Genomic DNA, 19,303 nt, shown 5'->3' on the forward strand with positions numbered 1-19,303 from the left:
TATGTCACATATACCCACATGTAACATGTTTTGGAAACAACGATGCTCTTTCTGATGGTAATGAAGCAAATGGTTAAAAGATAAAGCCAACTAGTGCCTCAGCTATTGCATGTGACGTTCATAATATACGTTAACTATTCCATTAATATCGGATTTTGTTGAGAAACTAATGTAAAGAGAAATATGTCTGACCTCCTCCATCTTGCTAGGTTCCAGTGAGGAACAGTGTTTGTTCATTTTTACCTCCTCTGTATCCTGAAAAAAGCACGTTCCTTCACATACTTTGCTTTTATATATATAGGGTGGTTCATTACATTATTCCTATAAAAACTGGATAATTTCGAACATACTTTTGAGCTGGTGGTCAATTCATATTTAAAGTTGGAAACAACATTGACGTTTTTCATTAATTTATGTGTTATGATAAGATAAGGGAGCCGATCATCAGTGTTTCATTGTTACAATACTGCCCAAACATGAACGCATTTTAAACAAACGTGGATTTTACCAACCACTGATGGATAGTAATTAGTGCTTTGTACGTACAATCCTCTCGAGTGTCATCTCCTTACGATCAGTGAAGAATGCAACGCAATCAGCACATGTGTCACTTCCATCCTGTATCGACAAGGCCATAGCTGAAATTGTGTCACGTCAAAACTTTAGTGATTCAGAAGCATTATGAATAAATTCGTGTTGATGACAAACGTTGATGAAATTCGAATAAATGGCAAACGTTTCCTTAGATGGATGAAAAGTTTAAAAGGATGTTGGAACGCCAAATTCAAAGCCATCGTAGTTACTGAGAATTGAAAATGATTTGGTCATTTAAACTACTCACTGTTAGCTGCCAGAACAGCAACGATAAGTGCGACGAAGGGATTCATTGTGCTTGAAACTGTGAAGGTAAACTGTTGAAATGTGTTTATGTGTAAAGATTTATATATGTTCCCATCCTCCAAATGTAACTTTAATGACAAATTCAATCACAACACACTGAAGGGGGCTTCCAATTAAAATCAAGCTGATCCAGTTGGCTCTCCCTGCTGGACTAATATTCTCTGTTTGCAACGTTTACTTGTTGGGACACTAATTGTCACGATCTTGTCAGCATATATTGTGTTGATTAGAACTTTCAGACACCTATTGTGGGTCATAGTGATACATACTGAAATGATTTTTTTTAAAAATATTAAATATCTGTAATTAGTTGGCAGTTGGTGAGATGTAGGTTGTAAATATGTCATTACTAAATTATGCCAGTTAACTGCTTTTTCATATCCAGAAGGTCATCGAGGAACATAGACGCTGACCCCTTGCGTATGTATTCTCTTTTTGAGCATTCTTCAAAAAATGCACAATGCCAGATAAAATGTTGTGGAAAAACATGCTTGGTGGTTGTAAAACCACGAATCTCACAAAAGATACCAAACAACAAAACAAAAGAGACAAAAAGGACGATTACAGGTATCGCCATTCATGAAACAGCAATGTGTCGTCGGAACAACATGCTAGTGTGTACATAACCACGCAATTATAAATCGGCTTGAGAAAGCATATGTTAAATAAATGCATGAGTCAAGAACGAGGACGACTAATAACCGGAATGATCTAATTCATCTTTTTTAGTGAGGGAATCACAAATAGTCATGAATATCTTGCGTACGTGCACCATTGATCTGAAGAAAGGTCAACATGTAACCGACAGCAATTGTCGTGAAGCCTTAGAGACGCCGTAAGGAGGCTTATAACCGTTACTTTAGTAGTGACTCAATGATGGTGTCCTGTTTCTTATGACTGCTAATTGGATCTCACAAAAGCATCTGGGACACTCAGTGTTCAGCGTTATCAAGAGGAAGTACTGGATATTGCCGTTTTCCAGTCGTTCGACAGATATTCATTGATGACAATGGTTGGCCTCACCATTCACAAGACGTAATCATCCATTTCCAGATCAAGGTATACACACATTGCCATGATCCATAAGGAGCCCTATTGGAAATCCTATCAAACATTTTTAGAACCATCTTGAAGTGTAAGAAGTGCAGTATTTCTAGAACTAGATAATGAATGCCCAATATATTACCACAGTGTTTGTTTACTTTGACTGATGACTACTGACACGTGGTTTCAACTCAGTTGCATAAATTAACACTGTTTTGTGTACACAGACCCAAGATGTGATGATCCCCTAAAAGATGTTTAGTAAACAATATACGACTTCAACATGAGACCACAGTTTTGCCTCTTATTAGGTTAGGTTCTGCCATGGTCATTCTAGACATATGACCGAAAACATAATTGTGTATAATCATCGATAGCAGAGATAGCAGCTGTACATAGTACAGTCCCTGATTGTCCTTCAAAGAATCCATCCTTTTTGGTTTGACTGGTAGTCGGGTAACATAAATTCGTATTAATTAATTATCGTGATGTGACAGTTCATGTTTTTAGGTCAGTATTATATTTGTTATACAGGTACACCTTTCCGATGCCGCCTTGTTTGCTCATTAACCATTTGACAGATGCATGACCATTAATGTAATACATGTATGCTTCAGACTGAGTGAGTGCGTGCGTGCGTGCGTGCGTATGTGCTTGACGCAAACGCATTCCATAGCAAACTTTCTCGTCATATGTGGAAATGTTTGTAATGAGTCAGCAACGTTCAGCAACGTACTTATCATTTTCGACGTCATTGTAATAATGGGATATATATTTTACTGTGATATTGTTTTCCTGTGTGTTAATACAGCATAGAATAGCATGATATTGCTTTCCGTTTGCAATGCATCTCTGGTGTAACACTATTCCTTACATATTTCTCACTTTCTCTTCAAATAAAATCTGTAAAGAACCCATGTACAAATGTATGCATTGCTGATGACTGGGGGAACACGAAACACAAAAAGTCATAATTTGATATTGCAGATATTTTCGTAAAGTTTTAATCGCTCATTCGGCAGACCATTTCTAAGTTTATACAGGTTTTGGCACCACCATTCTGACTTTATCATCAACACCATTGTTGTTATGAATCACTATTATTTGGGTACGAAAGCTCAGTTTGTGTTTGTCTGTGTGAGTTTTCGAGTGTGTGTTTGGGCTTGTATGTGAGTTTGAGGAATGTATACTTGTGACGAGGCTGGAAATGCATCCCATACCACAACGTAACGTGCTGTATACTATTTCCTCTCAGGGCGACAATAGTTTTACAGTACTTCAACTTTGTTGGTACCGCCACCACCAATCTAAGTAACTAATCTAAACTACTACTAATGAAATAGTTATCTATTTACAAATCATTTTTCAAATCTAATTCTTTTACAGTGTTGAAAGGATCCGGAGGATCGTCGCCTTTCAAGAAATATTCCTGAGTATATCTAGTGTGGCCAAAGCATCGCATAATGACCTCTTCAATTCTGAACTGATGGCACCCGTGGCAAGCCACCTCCTCGTGGTGGGTGCTGGGTAACGCTAAGAGCTAGCCGACACCCCCGTAGTGGACCCGGGGGGATATTTGGTCCACCAACCCGTTTGCCGTGGGTTGCGGCCCTGTGTCGGCGGAGGAAGGGATCCTGGTGGTTGAGGGCAATGGGAGCTTGCAACCGTGTTCCTGTTGCTCAATACACCACTTTGGCCCTGACTTAGCCTAGACGGGTGGTCGAATGGGCCCGGTTCGACCAGTCGGCTGGTCATGCCAAGCCCTGTGCATGGAGTATTTTCATATTTATCAATGCACACATATCATTTGGAATTGTTGTAACTTTGGACTTGGCTTTATTATCTAAAACATTTGTTATTTTGAAATATGTTGTTCTGTAATTTGCCTAGAGTCCTATGCCAGAAGGCGGTGGCTCATGGGCCAATCTGGTGGAATTAGTAATCTTTTAATTCTTCTGCTGGAGTATATCATCCGGGTATCCTTGGTGCTGCAAGCTGGAGGCCCGCTTGCTTTAGCATTGTCCTTGTGATACTCCGTGGTGGATGGGGAGCTCGGATGATGAACCATATTACCTTAACCATGGCTTATGAAATATCACTAAAAATGCAAAACGTCAACTTGATATTGACCCTGTTGATACTGACCAGAGACCGTCTGCATCGATTGAATACTGGCCACGTTTTATTGTGACTGAGACTCCTGACAAGACACCGTTAAAACTGAACCCCTTTGCTGTGTCCAAGGGTATTCAAGGTATTGTTGGGGAGGTGAAAAACATTAGACGCTTGCGTTCGGGTGCCCTGCTAGTAGAGTGTGGGAAAAAGCAGCAAGCAACTAATTTGCTGAACATCAAATCTTTTGTGGGCATTCCGGTCACGGTCTCTGCACACAAAACCTTGAACTCAAGCAAAGGTATCGTTAGAGATCGAGACCGATTGTTTGATGATACGTCGGAAGTTGATATAGAATCTGAAATGAAGGATCAAGGTGTACTCTATGTCAAGCACTTTTTAACTCGGAGAAACAGTGAAACCATCAAAACAAACACGTATCTGTTTACTTTTTCATGTCCTAATGCTCCCAAATCAGTGAAGGCAGGCTACTGTAACATTCCACTTGATACCTACATCCCCAACCCGCTCAGGTGTTTTAAATGCCAGAAATATGGACACGGTGTCAATTGCAATACTTGCACATTGTCTGTTGTGTGTGCTCACTGTTTTGAGAAGACACACACAGCAGAAGATTGTGACAGTGATTATAAAAAATGCACCAATTGCTCAGGCGACCATTCTTCATTTCTAAACAGTGTCCAAACAGTGAAAGAGGAAATGGAGATAAATAACATAAACTTTACACAAAGTATCTCTTTTACCGAGGCCAAAAAACTGATCTGAACGTTCGGAAAGTTATGCTACAGTAGCAAAAACATCATGGGGGTGTAGCTCTAAAACAACATCAACCACAGGCTGACAAACTACCTTAACTTGGGTAAATTGCGATTCTCCACAGCTTTTGTACCCTGCTATATCATTACAGACTGAGGAATCACTTCCTAGTACCTCAAAGTCTTCTGATCTCAGTCACACTCGATAGCTGATAGTCAACAAACGGTGAAAAGTAAACCGACGCCAAAGCCTGATGCTTCAAAACAACAAAGTGGCAGAGCTCCTAAAGGGTCACAACACAAAATTCAATTGTTCAATAAATGCCGGTCTCTTGAAGACATGGGCGTTTCTGAAAACGTCCATTCTAGGACACATAGCTTGTCGCCCTCCAAAAGAGTGCGGGGTAGATCCCCAATAAATCCCCCGAAAGATAGTTTATTCCAATAATATTGTACAGTGGAACTGCAGAGGACTGAGGACTAATTTACATGAATTACAGCTATTAGTCCAAGATTTTACACCTTCAGCGATATGTCTCCAAGAGACATATTTAAAACATACAGATACATTTGACCTTCATCATTTTAATGCATATCATTGTTTTTCACCTCCGGGTGATAGGGCCACTGGCGGATGATCCATTCTAGTCAGACAAAACGTTATTCAAAGCCCTGTTTCATTTAATACTAATATGCAGGCTGTTGCAGTGAGAATCACTTTACATGTAGCGTTTACGCTATGCTCTCTTTATATTTTGCCGTCTTCGAAGTTTGCCAAAACTGATCTTCAAGCTCGATATGACCAACTCCCGGGGTAGTGAAACTACAAACACTAAAGGTAAATTGTTGGAGGACTTCTGTTCTGACAATGATTTATGTATTTATAATGATGGTTCTAGCGCTTATTTACACCCTGGTACAAGGACTTATTCTGCTCTCGACTTGTCACTCACAAATTGAGAACTACTAAATGAATTCGAAAGGTCAGTCCACCTCTTCCGACCTGGAAGTGACCATTTTCCTACTATATTAAAACATGTAACTCCAACTGATGTTCCTCCATCATCAAGGGGGAATTTTAAAAAGGCTAACTGGGCTATATATGAAACACTGTGTGCTGAAAACTTAAACCCGAACGTCTTGTTGACATTCCTGATGCTATTAATTGCTTTTCTGATGAATTGAACTCCATAGCTGATGAGTGTGTACCTAATTCCTCTGCAGTTCCACATATTCGGAAACCATGGTTCAACGATGACTGCAAACAAGCTAGTAAGGCAAGGAAAAAAGCAGAAAATTATTTCCGTCGCCATCCTATGGTGCATAATTTAAATAAATTTAAAAGTTTAAATGCTAAAGCACAAACACCAATCTTGGCAAAATTATGTATCTAAAATAAATTCTCGGACACACATATCCAAGGTAAAGGTACTAAATCTACTGTCCATCATCCTAAACATCGAGATCAATTGCTTACTGATAAATCAGATATTGCGAATAAACTAGGTGAAACCCTTGCTAAACACTCTTGTACCAAAATTCCAGCAATATCAAAAACAAGAAGAAAAGAAAACTATCAATTTCAATTCTGATAATGGGGAAGATTATAATGAAACATTTTCTATTCATGAACTCCATATTGCTCTTGATCAAGCTCATGACACTGCTACAGGAGCTGATAACATACATTATCAACTGATGAAGCACTTACCAGAATCCTGCCTAGAAACTCTCCTAAATATTTTTGAACATATTTGGACATCGGGTAACTTTCCTCCCTCATGGCGTGACGCCATAGTAGTACCAATACCCAAACCTGGAGGTGATCATACGGATCCATCCAATTATCGTCCGATTTCATTAACTAGCTGTGTTTGCAAGACCATGGAATGCATGATAAATGATCGACATGTTTGGTACTTGGAAACAAATAATCTCATAACAGATATACAATGTGGTTTCCGTAAAAGGAGAAGTACTGTTGATCACCTCGTGCGACTGGAATCATTTGTTAAAAACGCACTAATTAACAAACAACACGCTGAGTCGATCTTTTTTGATATTGAAAAATCATATGACACAACTTGGAAATATGGCATTTTAAGAGATTTACATGACTTCGGTTTGCGAGGTCGTTTGCCGGAATTTATAGCTAAGTTTTTAAATAACAGACAATTCCAGGTCCGTGTGGGGTCTACCCTGTCTGATCATTACAATCAGGATCAGGGTGTTCCACAAGGCAGTATTTTGTCTGTCACTCTATTTAGCATCAAGACCAACAGTTTATCTAAAGTTTTAAACGATTCAATTGATGGATCGTTATTTGTGGATGATTTGAATATTTCTTGTCGTGGTAAAAATATGCATACCATTGAACGGCAATTGTAGTTGCGTTTAAACAAGATAAATAAATGGTGTCTTGAAAGTGGCTTTAAATTTTCTAAATAAAAAAGCTAACTGCATACATTTTTGTCGTAAATACAAACCACATAAAGACCCTGAACTGTCTCTAGATGGCACGCCGATTAAAGTTGTGAAGGAAGCTAAGTTCTTGGGTCTACTCTTTGATTCACACTTAACGTTTTTACCACATATTAAATCACTTAAAACTAAATGCCTGAAAGCACTTGACTTATTGAAAGTGGTGTCAAATTCTAAATGGGGAAGGGATCAAGCTACCCTTCTCCATCTATGTCGATCACTCGTACGTTCTAAACTTGATTATGGCTCCATCGTCTATGGTGGAGCCTGCAAAAGCAACCTTAAACGTCTTGATTCTGTCCACCACCAAGGTTTAAGTCTTTCCGAACTTCACCTATTGACAGTCTTTACGTTGAGGCCGATGAACCATCTCTTGCACAACTCCGTATTAAATTATCTTTACAATATATCACAAAACTATACTCTAACGAATCTAACCCTGCATATAACTGTGTCTTCAATCCTCTTTATGAGTATTTGTATAGCAAAAAGTCTTCTCTTGTCCCACCTCTTGGGCTCAAAATAAAGCCGTTTATTGCTGCTGGTGGTATTGAGCTGGACAATATAGCTCCTTTCCGTCTTCTTTCCTCTCCCCCTTGGCAATTGGTTAGTCCACAGGTTGACCTAACATTAACTACATTTTAAAAATCAGAAACTAATGAATTACAGTATAAACAAGAATATAATCAATTGAAACATACATATAACAATTACAAATCCATATTTACAGATGGGTCCAAGGACGGTGGTGCAGTTGCTTGTGCTACTGTCATTGGATCCAGAACAATATCCAGAAATATAACCGTATATTTGTTACACCTACTTGGGTTGTCAGTCCAGATTTGAAGAGGTAATCATGCGACGATGTCGTATTGGCCATACAAGATATGCCCATAAGTACCTGTTAAAAGGTGAGGATCCTCCGTTTTGTATCCTTTGTCATGAGAGAGTTACGGTCAAGAATATTCTGCTTGACTGTGTTGAATTCTCCATCACAAGGGATATGTATTTCAATGTCAAAGCTATCAAGGATATTTTTACAACTGTTAGTTCTCATTAAATCATTGGGTTTTTAAAGGAAAATGATTTCATGGTAGCATTTTGAGCACTGATACTGTAAATATATGTATTTTAATAATTGGTAGTTTAGAGTAGTAACTAGAATTATTAATGGCTGTATCCTGAAAGGGGGTTGAAGTACTGCAAAACTATTGTCCTCCTGAGAGGGTACGTAAGTCCACAAACATTCAATGTAAACATTCCAGGTTTTTAATCGTAGAATACGTGTCTTTTTATTGTATGGTTAGATTTCCCATATTGCTGACGGCTGAGGGGATGATGTAACATCCAGCTAGGGTCCATGCAGGTAGCAAAAGTACTGTAAGTCCCCATGGTCCCTAGCATGGTGATCTACCTTCAGTTGTTAGCAATCTGCAGCCCTTTTTATACTGTATTGTCCTTTATAGGTAAATTGTTTTAGGTATATTGTTACTAGTTTTACATTCTTTTCTGTGATATTCTAGTTGTTTTACTGTCCTTTGTTGACCGGTTTTCATAATACACATGTATTCCATTTTAGCGTTTTGTTCCCGTCACGATATGGCTGAAATACTGCCGATGTGACGTTACATATTAACTCACTCACTCTGAACTGACAACCCAAGTAGGTGTAACCGATATAGGGTTTTATTGCGTGTAATTTATTGACACCTACTTCGGTGTCCCACAGCATCAGATCATGGATGTAAGTTTTAATGCTAGCTTTGTAATCAGACTATGGAATAAGAAGTGGCGTCAAAGATTTGTAATCAGAGTATGGATTAAGAAGTGGCGTCAAAGATTTGTTGAGTGCTGCATTGGCAGAATGATTGGCCATTCTATTCCCAGAAATGCCAACATGGCTGGGTAACCAACAAAAGACGGTTCGTATTGGCCAGTAGCAAGATCCTTATACAATTCAATAATTTCAGTTAAAAGTGAATGTTTGCATGATAGATTTTTAGTTGTTGTGCCTTTCCAATCTTGAATAACAAGGGTATAAATATCGTTTTCTCCTAATATCACTGTCCCTTTAAATAACATTTAAATAGCAATGTTCTCTCAGAAGGGTCATCAGACGCATCTCTTCAACATCGTAGAATTGGACTTGCTCTGTGAAGGGCGGACCATTTTGGAAATCGATGGATCCACTAATCTGGAAGAAGGCGATACTTTCTGCACCAGACAGGTGATCGAATGTTGATGTAGATGCACATGAACTCAACACTCCCAGAAACATATCACGAACAGTGATGTGTACACGTTCCTTATTAGCTCGACTGATTGTCCTCTCGACAATGAAATACAAAAATATACCTTGTGGTGAGCGTTGACCCATTCGTACCACAAATGTATCTCCTTGATACTTCTGCTTAATGTAATTTGTCTTATTATCCGCTGTCTTATCAGAAGCATCCTTGTTACTTTATTTCACAAAGGACAAGCAATATTGCTCTCTCATCTTTTCCTTGCGTGTGTGCAGATTGTCATACTGCATCACCACACTCTTAATTTCTTCATGCTATCATTTTGGTTCAAATCTGACCGGATATCTCTCTGAAACGCGATACCTGCAATGAACCACTGTATAACTCATACTCGTTCTGTGAGAGGAATGATCAGTAATATCTTTGGATAAATACCTGAAAACATTCATTCGGTAATGTCTACACAACATTGAAATTCTCAACATAATGGCAATAAGGAGGCTAGGTTTTACAAAGATGCAACAGGATGTGAATTGGATGTTTCCTCAGAATGTTGATTCTGAACAGTTCATTTGTGGATATAAGAATTCCGTATGTTCATCAAGTCAGTAGAGATCCTTATCGATATGTTATACCATCTTGGCTTAATTCTGAAATGCAGTTGAAACGACAGTGAGAATTTTGACATTTATATATTCCGTCTACTATCCCTATCTTATCTAAAGTAATTAGTCCAACAATAGATATGAGGTTAAATGACAAGTTTTATTAACAAAATATTACATATGACATTGTCTGCTGGGGATGAAGGATCTACAGGCAGCATCTTTGGCATCTGCAAGGGGAAAGATTCGAAATGAAATTAACTGGGTCATATACATAGCATAACTCGTCATGAGGAAACCATTTCAGCCGCACCTCACATAAAGACCAAATGACGAAACGTGGATCAGTGTTTACAGGCTGGAATGGTTTGAATATTACTAAACAAAACCACTAACTATATCATCAGTTGACCAGAATAATATGTTAAGGTGGGGTATCAATATTGAACAGTGTCATGGTATGACAATATTACCCCTCACCGTACCTCGCCCGTATCACGTTCAATAATGATACACTCACCTTACAATTAGTTGCCACCACACATGTCGAGGCGCTTGCACGTGTTTTCCACATTCTATAAGCAAGATAAGTTGTCATTTCAATATGTATATTTTAATTTGATACAATAGGTTGTTATATTTGATGAGTCATACATTCATATACACATTGGTAATAACTATGTTTACATCACTTATTTACCCCCTATATACTTACTACCAAATCTAGTAGCTCGATTTCCTTTTCGGTAGCTGTCTCTATGAAGCCTTCACACTGAAACATGGAACGTTCAAATACAAAAGGATCAATTTGGATACATAGTCACACATGCGTGTTCACACATCCAATCCCCAAACCTATCACCCTCACAATTTCACTTTTACACACTTTATTCGTGATAAAGGTACGAAGGGACTGGCTTGCTTCATGTATAGTATTCCCAGAAATTATTGAGAATCATGTTGCGTCATGTAACTCATTACGTTTATTAACTTCTGGCGTTTTACTTACATAAACATGTTAAAACATCATCCTTTTACAGTCTCAGTCTTGTTTAAGTACTTTGTTCGACCTCCTCGCTCAGCAATGCATGCCTGAATACGCCTAGGCACACTACCCATCAAAGTTTGTAGGTAATCGTGTGACGGGGTATCCCAATATTGGACCACCTCGGCCTTCATATCTTCAATATTTCTCAGTCCCTTTTGGTTTATTCTGTCCTTCATGACTCCCCACACATTCTCAATTGGGTTTAGGTCTGGGCTGTAACTGGGCCAGTCTAAAACTTGAACATTTTCGCCCGACAACCACTGTTTTGTGTAGCGCGCAGTGCGTTTTGGGTCATTATCATGCTGGAAAATCCAATCATCTTCATACAATGTTTGTGCTGTCGGAAGAAGGTAACCATTTAGAATGTCAACGCATCTTTCTTTTGTCAAGTTTCCCGTGAAAACACACAATGGCGTCACTCCGCGAGCCGATATGCCACCCCACATGTGAAACTTCGGGCTATGTTTTGGTCGCTGGTAGATAGGTTTGACAGTATCTTTGGTCCAAATTTTCACAAAATGAGGGAAAAGCCAAACAGAACTTTCATCCGAAAAGAAAACATTATCCCAATCTTGATTTTCATGAACCCGACACCAGTTTAAACGTTTTTCCTTTTGTACATCTTTCATCAACGGCGAGGGAATTCCACGTTTTTTCACCCAATTAAGTCTCTGTAATTCCTGCCTAACTGTTTCATTGCATACCTGAGGACTTCCTCTGCTAAACATTTCATTTCTGATGTTCTCAACACTTTTCAATTTGCCCCTACTCACAATCTGCCCAAGTCTTCGGCGATCCACAACACTGAATTTCCTAGGCCGACCTGCCCCTGCTTTGTGCTCTATCCCGGTTCCTGTTTGAATATTCTTCAAAGTTCTGTATACTGTAGACAGAGGAATACCATGTCTACAAGCTAGCACTTTAGCATCAGCCTCACCCCTTTCAAAATCATCTAGAATGAGCTTTCTTTTCTCTCTTGCTGTAAATTCTGCCATGTCAACACAGGAAGCCGTCTGCTCAGACAAGGGAGATAACTCTTGACGTAATGAGCTGCCTTCTAAGCCTTCAAGAGTTGTCTCCCTTATTTAATGTGCTTAGTGCATAGTGGAAGCCCTTTTTCCAATCTTAGCATCATTAAAAAACAAAAACAAAGATTTTCTCAATAATTTCTGGGAACACTGTATGTCATCACATTCGATGCTCTAAGTGCCAATCCCATAATTGTCTGCTTCAGATAGTTGGAGGATTGCTGGGTGGAGCTTTTATACGTTACAACAGAAAATCAAGAAGCAATTACGGAAACAAAACATTGACGTCTCTGTGTATACCTTCTCCTGGCGATCTTCACTAAGTTTTCCACAGAACTGGCTTTCTATCAGCTCACCTACAGAAGCCTGTGAATATAAACACGTTATTGGAAAGAGATAGTCACGATTTTGCCATAACTTTATTTCAATCTCTACGACTAAAGCACACAAAACCACGCTGCATGCTTTCAGATATTTGGTCAATGGTGCAAATTTGCCACTCTAAGATATAAGTGAATAAATCTTGTAAAACTTAATCACTTACAACACTGGCCATTTCTTTTTCTTTGACGTCATTGAGAAAGTTCTTGCAGTCCTTGCAACGGCGTTTTCCCTCACGCTGCAGATAAGTGAAAAGCCAAATTGAATTATTAATCCCATTAGTTTTGTATACAGGTTTATTAGCAAAACTACTGCCTAGATTATCCGCCAAACTGTGTGTTTGACACAAATATACAAAAACAAAACCGTGAAGATCGTGTGCATGGATAAATGAAAATCATCTGTTTCCCAAACGTTTAAAGATAATATGCTTACATTTCGCATAGAAATGTTTGTAAATAGTGTCTCACACCAGGACGGCTGCAATGCCACGACAGCCTGTAAACATCAACAGTCGTTGGACCCAAGTCCAGAACCTCGACAGTACATTTTCTGATCTCGAGGTAACAGTACTATATTTTATGAACAAGCACTAGGTACATCTATTTATCTTGCCTTGCTTATGGGTTTGTTCTTATTCACATCCTCGGGCGACTGGCAGAAGTTGATGGCTTCACAAATGGCGTTAGGGTTCTGTAAAGGAACACGTTCAGATGTCATGTTGGAAAATTTCATTGAAAGAAAAAGATTTGTTGATGGTAAGAATGGAAACAGTTACCTGACTGTTGGCCTTGTCTTTCTTCTCCTGACATATTTCCTCTACTTTTCTCTTACACTGAAAATACACATTTTCTTACAATGTTACCCTCAACAATACTGACAAAAATATGCATTCACATTGCTGTGCATGAAAACGAGACATTATGATTGCTGACTCGCTTTCATTACCTAATTGTTTATGTCACATATACCCACATGTAACATGTTTTGGAAACAACGATGCTCTTTCTGATGGTAATGGAGCAAATGGTTAAAAGATAAAGCGAAGTAGTGCTTCAGCTATTGCATGTGACGTTCATAATATACGTTAACTATTCCATTAATATCGGATTTTGTTGAGAAACTGTAATGTAAAGAGAAATATGTCTGACCTCCTCCATCTTGCTAGGTTCCAGTGAGGAACAGTGTTTGTTCATTTTTACCTCCTCTTTATCCTGAAAAAAAGCACGTTCCTTCACATACTTTGCTTTTATGTATGTACAAATGTTTAATAATATATATGTGTTAGAATACTGCTAAATATATATAGGGTGGTTCATTACATTATTCCTATAAAAACTGGAAAATTTCGAACATACTTTTGAGCTGGTGGTCAATTCATATTTAAAGTTGGAAACAACAATGACGTTTTTCATTAATTTATGTGTTATGATAAGATAAGGGAGCCGATCATCAGTGTTTCATTGTTACAATACTGCCCAAACATGAACGTATTTTAAACAAACGTGGATTTTACCAACCACTGATGGATAGTAATTAGTGCTTTGTACGTACAATCCTCTCGAGTGTCATCTCCTTACGATCAGTGAAGAATGCAATGCAATCAGCACATGTGTCACTTCCATCCTCTATCGTCAAGGCCATAGCTGAAAATGTGTCACGTCAAAAAATTAGTGATTCAGAAGCATTATGAATAAATTCGTGTTGATGACAAACGTTGATGAAATTCGAATAAATGGCAAACGTTTCCTTAGATGGATGAAAAGTTTAAAAGGATGTTGGGGCGCCAAATTCAAAGCCATCGTAGTTACTAAGAATTGAAAATGATCTGGTCATTTAAACTACTCACTGTTAGCTGCCAGAACAGCAACGATAAGTGCGACGAATGGATTCATTGTGCTTGAAACTGTGAAAGTAAACTGTTGAAATGTGTTTAAGTGTAAAGCTTTATATATGTTCCCATCCTCCAAATGTAATGTTAATAACAAATTCAATCACAGCACACTGAAGGGGGCTTCTAATTAAAATTAGATTCAGATTCATTTGGCTCTGCCTGCTGCACTAATATTCTCTGTTTGCAACGTTTACTTGTTGGGACACTAATTGTCACGATCTTGTCAGCATATATTGTGTTGATTACAACTTTCAGACACCTATTGTGGGTCATAGTGATACATACTGAAATGAATTTTTTTTAAAATATTAAATATCTGTAATTAGTTGGCAGTTGGTGAGATGTAGGTTGTAAATATGTCATTACTAAATTATGCCAGTTAACTGCTTTTTCACATCCAGAAGGTCATCGAGGAACATAGACGCTGACCCCTTGCGTATGTATGTTCTTTTTTAGCATTCTTCAAAAAATGCACAATGCCAGATGAAATGTTGTGGAAAAACATGCTTGGTGGTTGTAAAACCACGAATCTCACAAAAGATACCAAACAACAAAACAAAAGAGACAAAAAGGACGATTACAGGTATCGCCATTCATGAAGCAGCAATGTGTCGTCGGAACAACATGCTAGTGTGTACATAACCACGCAATTATAAATCGGCTTGAGAAAGCATATGTTAAATAAATGCATGAGTCAAGAACGAGGACGACTAATAACCGGGATGATCTAATTCATCTTTTTAGTGAGGGAATCACAAATAGTCATGAATGTCTTGCGTACGGGCACCATTGATCTGAAGAAAGGTCAACATGTAACCGACAGCCATTGTCGTGAAGCCTTAGAGACGTCGTAAGGAGGCTTATAACCGTTACTTTAGTAGTGACTCAGTGATGGTGTCCTGTTTCTTATGACTGCTAATTGGATCTCACAAAAGCATCTGGGACACTCAATGTTCAGCATTATCAAGAGGAAGTACTGGATATTGCCGTTTTCCTGTCGTTCGATAGATATTCATTGATGACAATGGTTGGCCTCACCATTCACAAGACGTAATCATCCATTTCCAGATCAAGGTATACACACATTGTCATGATCCACAAGGAGCCCTATTGGAAATCCTATCAAACATCTTTAGAACCATCTTGAAGTGTAAGAAGTGCAGTATTTCTAGAACTAGATAATGAATGCCCAATATATTACCACAGTGTTTGTTTACTTTGACTGATGACTACTGACACGTGGTTTCAACTCAGTTGCATAAATTAACACTGTTTTGTGTACACAGACCCAAGATGTGATGATCCCCTAAAAGATGTTTAGTAAACAATATACGACTTCAACATGAGACCACAGTTTTGCCTCTTATTAGGTTAGGTTCTGCCATGGTCATTCTAGACATATTACCGAAAACATAATTGTGTATAATCACCGATAGCAGAGATAGCAGCTGTACATAGTACAGTCCCTGATTGTCCTTCAAAGAATCCATCCTTTTTGGTTTGACTGGTAGTCGGGTAACATAAATTCGTATTAATTAATTATCGTGATGTGACAGTTCATGTTTTTAGGTCAGTATTATATTTGTTATACAGGTACACCTTTCCGATGCCGCCTTGTTTGCTCATTAATCATTTGACAGATGCATGACCATTAATGTAATACATGTATGCTTCAGACTGAGTGAGTGCGTGCGTGCGTGCGTGCGTGCGTGCGTGCGCATGTGCTTGACGCAAACGCATTCCATAGCAAACTTTCTCGTCATATGTGGAAATGTTTGTAATTTGTCAGCAATGTTCAGCAACGTACTTATCATTTTCGACGTCATTGTAATAATGGGATATATATTTTACTGTGATATTGTTTTCCTGTGTGTTAATACAACATAGAATAGCATGATATTGCTTTCCGTTTGCAATACATCTCTGGTGTAACACTATTCCTGACATATTTCTCACTTTCTCTTCAAATAAAATCTGTAAAGAACCCATGTAAAAATGTATGCATTGCTGATGACTGGGGGAACACGAAACACAAAAGGTGTCATAATTTGATATTGCAGATATTTTCGTAAAGTTTTAATCGCTCATTCGGCAGACTATTTCTGAGTTTATACAGGTTTTGGCACCACCATTCTGACTTTATCATCAACACCATTGTTGTTATGAATCACTATTATTTCGGTACGAAAGCTCAGTTTGTGTTTGTCTGTGTGAGTTTTCGAGTGTGTGTTTGAGTTTGTATGTGAGTTTGAGGAAATGCATCCCATACCACAACGTAACCTGCTGTATACTATTTCCTCTCAGGGCGACAATAGTTTTACAGTACTTCAACCAATCTAAGTAACTAATCTAAACTACTACTAATGAAATAGTTATCTATTTACAAATCATTTTTCAAATCTAATATTTCTTTTACGGTGTTGAAAGGATCCGGAGGATCGTCGCCTTTCAAGAAATATTCCTGAGTATATCTAGTGTGGCCAATGCATCGCATAATGACCTCTTCAATTCTGAACTGATGGCACCCGTGGAGAGCCACCTCCTCGTGGTGGGTGCTGGGTAACGCTACGAGCTAGCCGACACCCCCGTAGTGGACCCGGGGGGATATTTGGTCCACCAACCCGTTTGCCGTGGGTTGCGGCCCTGTGTCGGCGGAGGAAGGGATCCTGGTGGTTGAGGGCAATAGGAGCTTGCAACCGTGTTCCTGTTGCTCAATACACCACTTTGGCCCTGACTTAGCCTAGACGGGTGGTCGAATGGGCCCGGTTCGACCAGTCGGCTGATCATGCCAAGCCCTGTGCATGGAATTGTTGTAACTTTGGACTTTTGGCTTTGGCTTTATTATCTAAAACATTTGTTATTTTGAAATATGTTGTTCTGTAATTTGCCTAGAGTCCTATGCCAGAAGGCGGTGGCTCATGGGCCAATCTGGTGGAATTAGTAATCTTTTAATTCTTCTGCTGGAGTATATCATCCGGGTATCCTTGGTGCTGCAAGCTGGAGGCCCGCTTGCTTTAGCATGGTCCTTGTGATACTCCGTGGTGGGTGGGGAGCTCGAATGATGAAAACGTCCATTCTAGGACACATAGCTTGTCGCCCTCCAAAAGAGTGCGGGGTAGATCCCCAATAAATCCCCCGAAAGATAGTTTATTCCAATAATATTGTACAGTGGAACTGCAGAGGACTGAGGACTAATTTACATGAATTACAGCTATTAGTCCAAGAGTTTACACCTTCAGCGATATGTCTCCAAGAGACATATGTAAAACAAACAGATACATTTGACCTTCGTCATTTTGATGCATATCATTGTTTTTCACCTCCGGGTGATAGGGCCACTGGCGGATCATCCATTCTAGTCAGACAAAACGTTATTCAAAGCCCTGTTTCATTTAATACTAATATGCAGGCTGTTGCAGTGAGAATCACTTTACATGTAGCGTTTACGCTATGCTCTCTTTATATTTTGCCGTCTTCGAAGTTTGCCAAAACTGATCTTCAAGCTCGATATGACCAACTCCCAGGGTAGTGAAACTACAAACACTAAAGGTAAATTGTTGGAGGACTTCTGTTCTGACAATGATTTATGTATTTATAATGATGGTTCTAGCGCTTATTTACACCCTGGTACAAGGACTTATTCTGCTCTCGACTTGTCACTCACAAATTGAGAACTACTAAATGAATTCGAAAGGTCATTCCACCTCTTCCGACCTGGAAGTGACCATTTTCCTACTATATTAAAATCTGTAACTCCAACTGATGTTCCTCCATCATCAAGGGGGAATTTTAAAAAGGCTAACTGGGCTATATATGAAACACTGTGTGCTGAAAACTTAAACCCGAACGTCTTGTTGACATTCCTGATGCTATTAAGTGCTTTTCTGACGAAGTGAACTCCATAGCTGATGAGTGTGTACCTAATTTCTCTGCAGTTCCACATATTCGGAAACCATGGTTCAACGATGACTGCAAACAAGCTAGTAAGGCAAGGAAAAAAGCAGAACATTATTTCCGTCGCCATCCTATGGTGCATAATTTAAATAAATTTAAAAGTTTAAATGCTAAAGCACAAACACCAATCTTGGCAAAATTATGTATCTAAAATAAATTCTCGGACACACATATCCAAGGTATGGAACATGGTCCAGAAAATTAAAGGTAAAGGTACTAAATCTACTGTCCATCATCTTAAACATGAAGATCAATTGCTTACTGATAAATCAGATATTGCGAATAAACTAGGTGAAACCCTTGCTAAACACTCTTCGTCTTCAAATTATGTACCAAAATTCCAGCAATATCAAAAACAAGAAGAAAAGAAAACTATCAATTTCAATTCTGATAATGGGGAAGATTATAATGAAACATTTTCTATTCATGAACTCCATATTGCTCTTGATCAAGCTCATGACACTGCTACAGGAGCTGATAACATACAGTATCAACTCCTGAAGCACTTACCAGAATCCTGCCTAGAAACTCTCCTAAATATTTGTGAACATATTTGGAGATCGGGCAACTTTTCTCCCTCATGGCGTGACGCCATAGTAGTACCAATACCCAAACCTGGACGTGATCATACGGATCCATCCAATTATCGTCCGATTTCATTAACTAGCTGTGTTTGCAAGACCATGGAATGCATGATAAATAATCGACTTGTTTGGTACTTGGAAACAAATAATCTCATAACAGATATACAATGTGGTTTCTGTAAAAGGAGAAGTACTGTTGATCACCTCGTGCGACTGGAATCATTTGTTAAAAACGCACTAATTAACAAAC

At 38.8% G+C, this 19,303-nt stretch overlaps 1 long non-coding RNA gene across 1 annotated transcript; it reads right to left on the minus strand.

Moving 5' to 3' along the window:
• Window positions 1-10,308: 10,308 nt before the first annotated feature.
• LOC137285092 (uncharacterized) lies at window positions 10,309-12,847 on the minus strand. The gene is made up of 5 exons (XR_010956945.1): window positions 12,785-12,847; window positions 12,541-12,606; window positions 10,880-10,936; window positions 10,685-10,739; window positions 10,309-10,394 (listed from the first exon to the last, which is right to left on the minus strand). It is a non-coding gene; the product is annotated as an uncharacterized lncRNA (long non-coding RNA).
• Window positions 12,848-19,303: the final 6,456 nt, after the last annotated feature.

This window comes from Haliotis asinina, chromosome 5 (genome assembly GCF_037392515.1).
Source record: "Haliotis asinina isolate JCU_RB_2024 chromosome 5, JCU_Hal_asi_v2, whole genome shotgun sequence".
NCBI lineage: Eukaryota > Metazoa > Mollusca > Gastropoda > Lepetellida > Haliotidae > Haliotis > Haliotis asinina.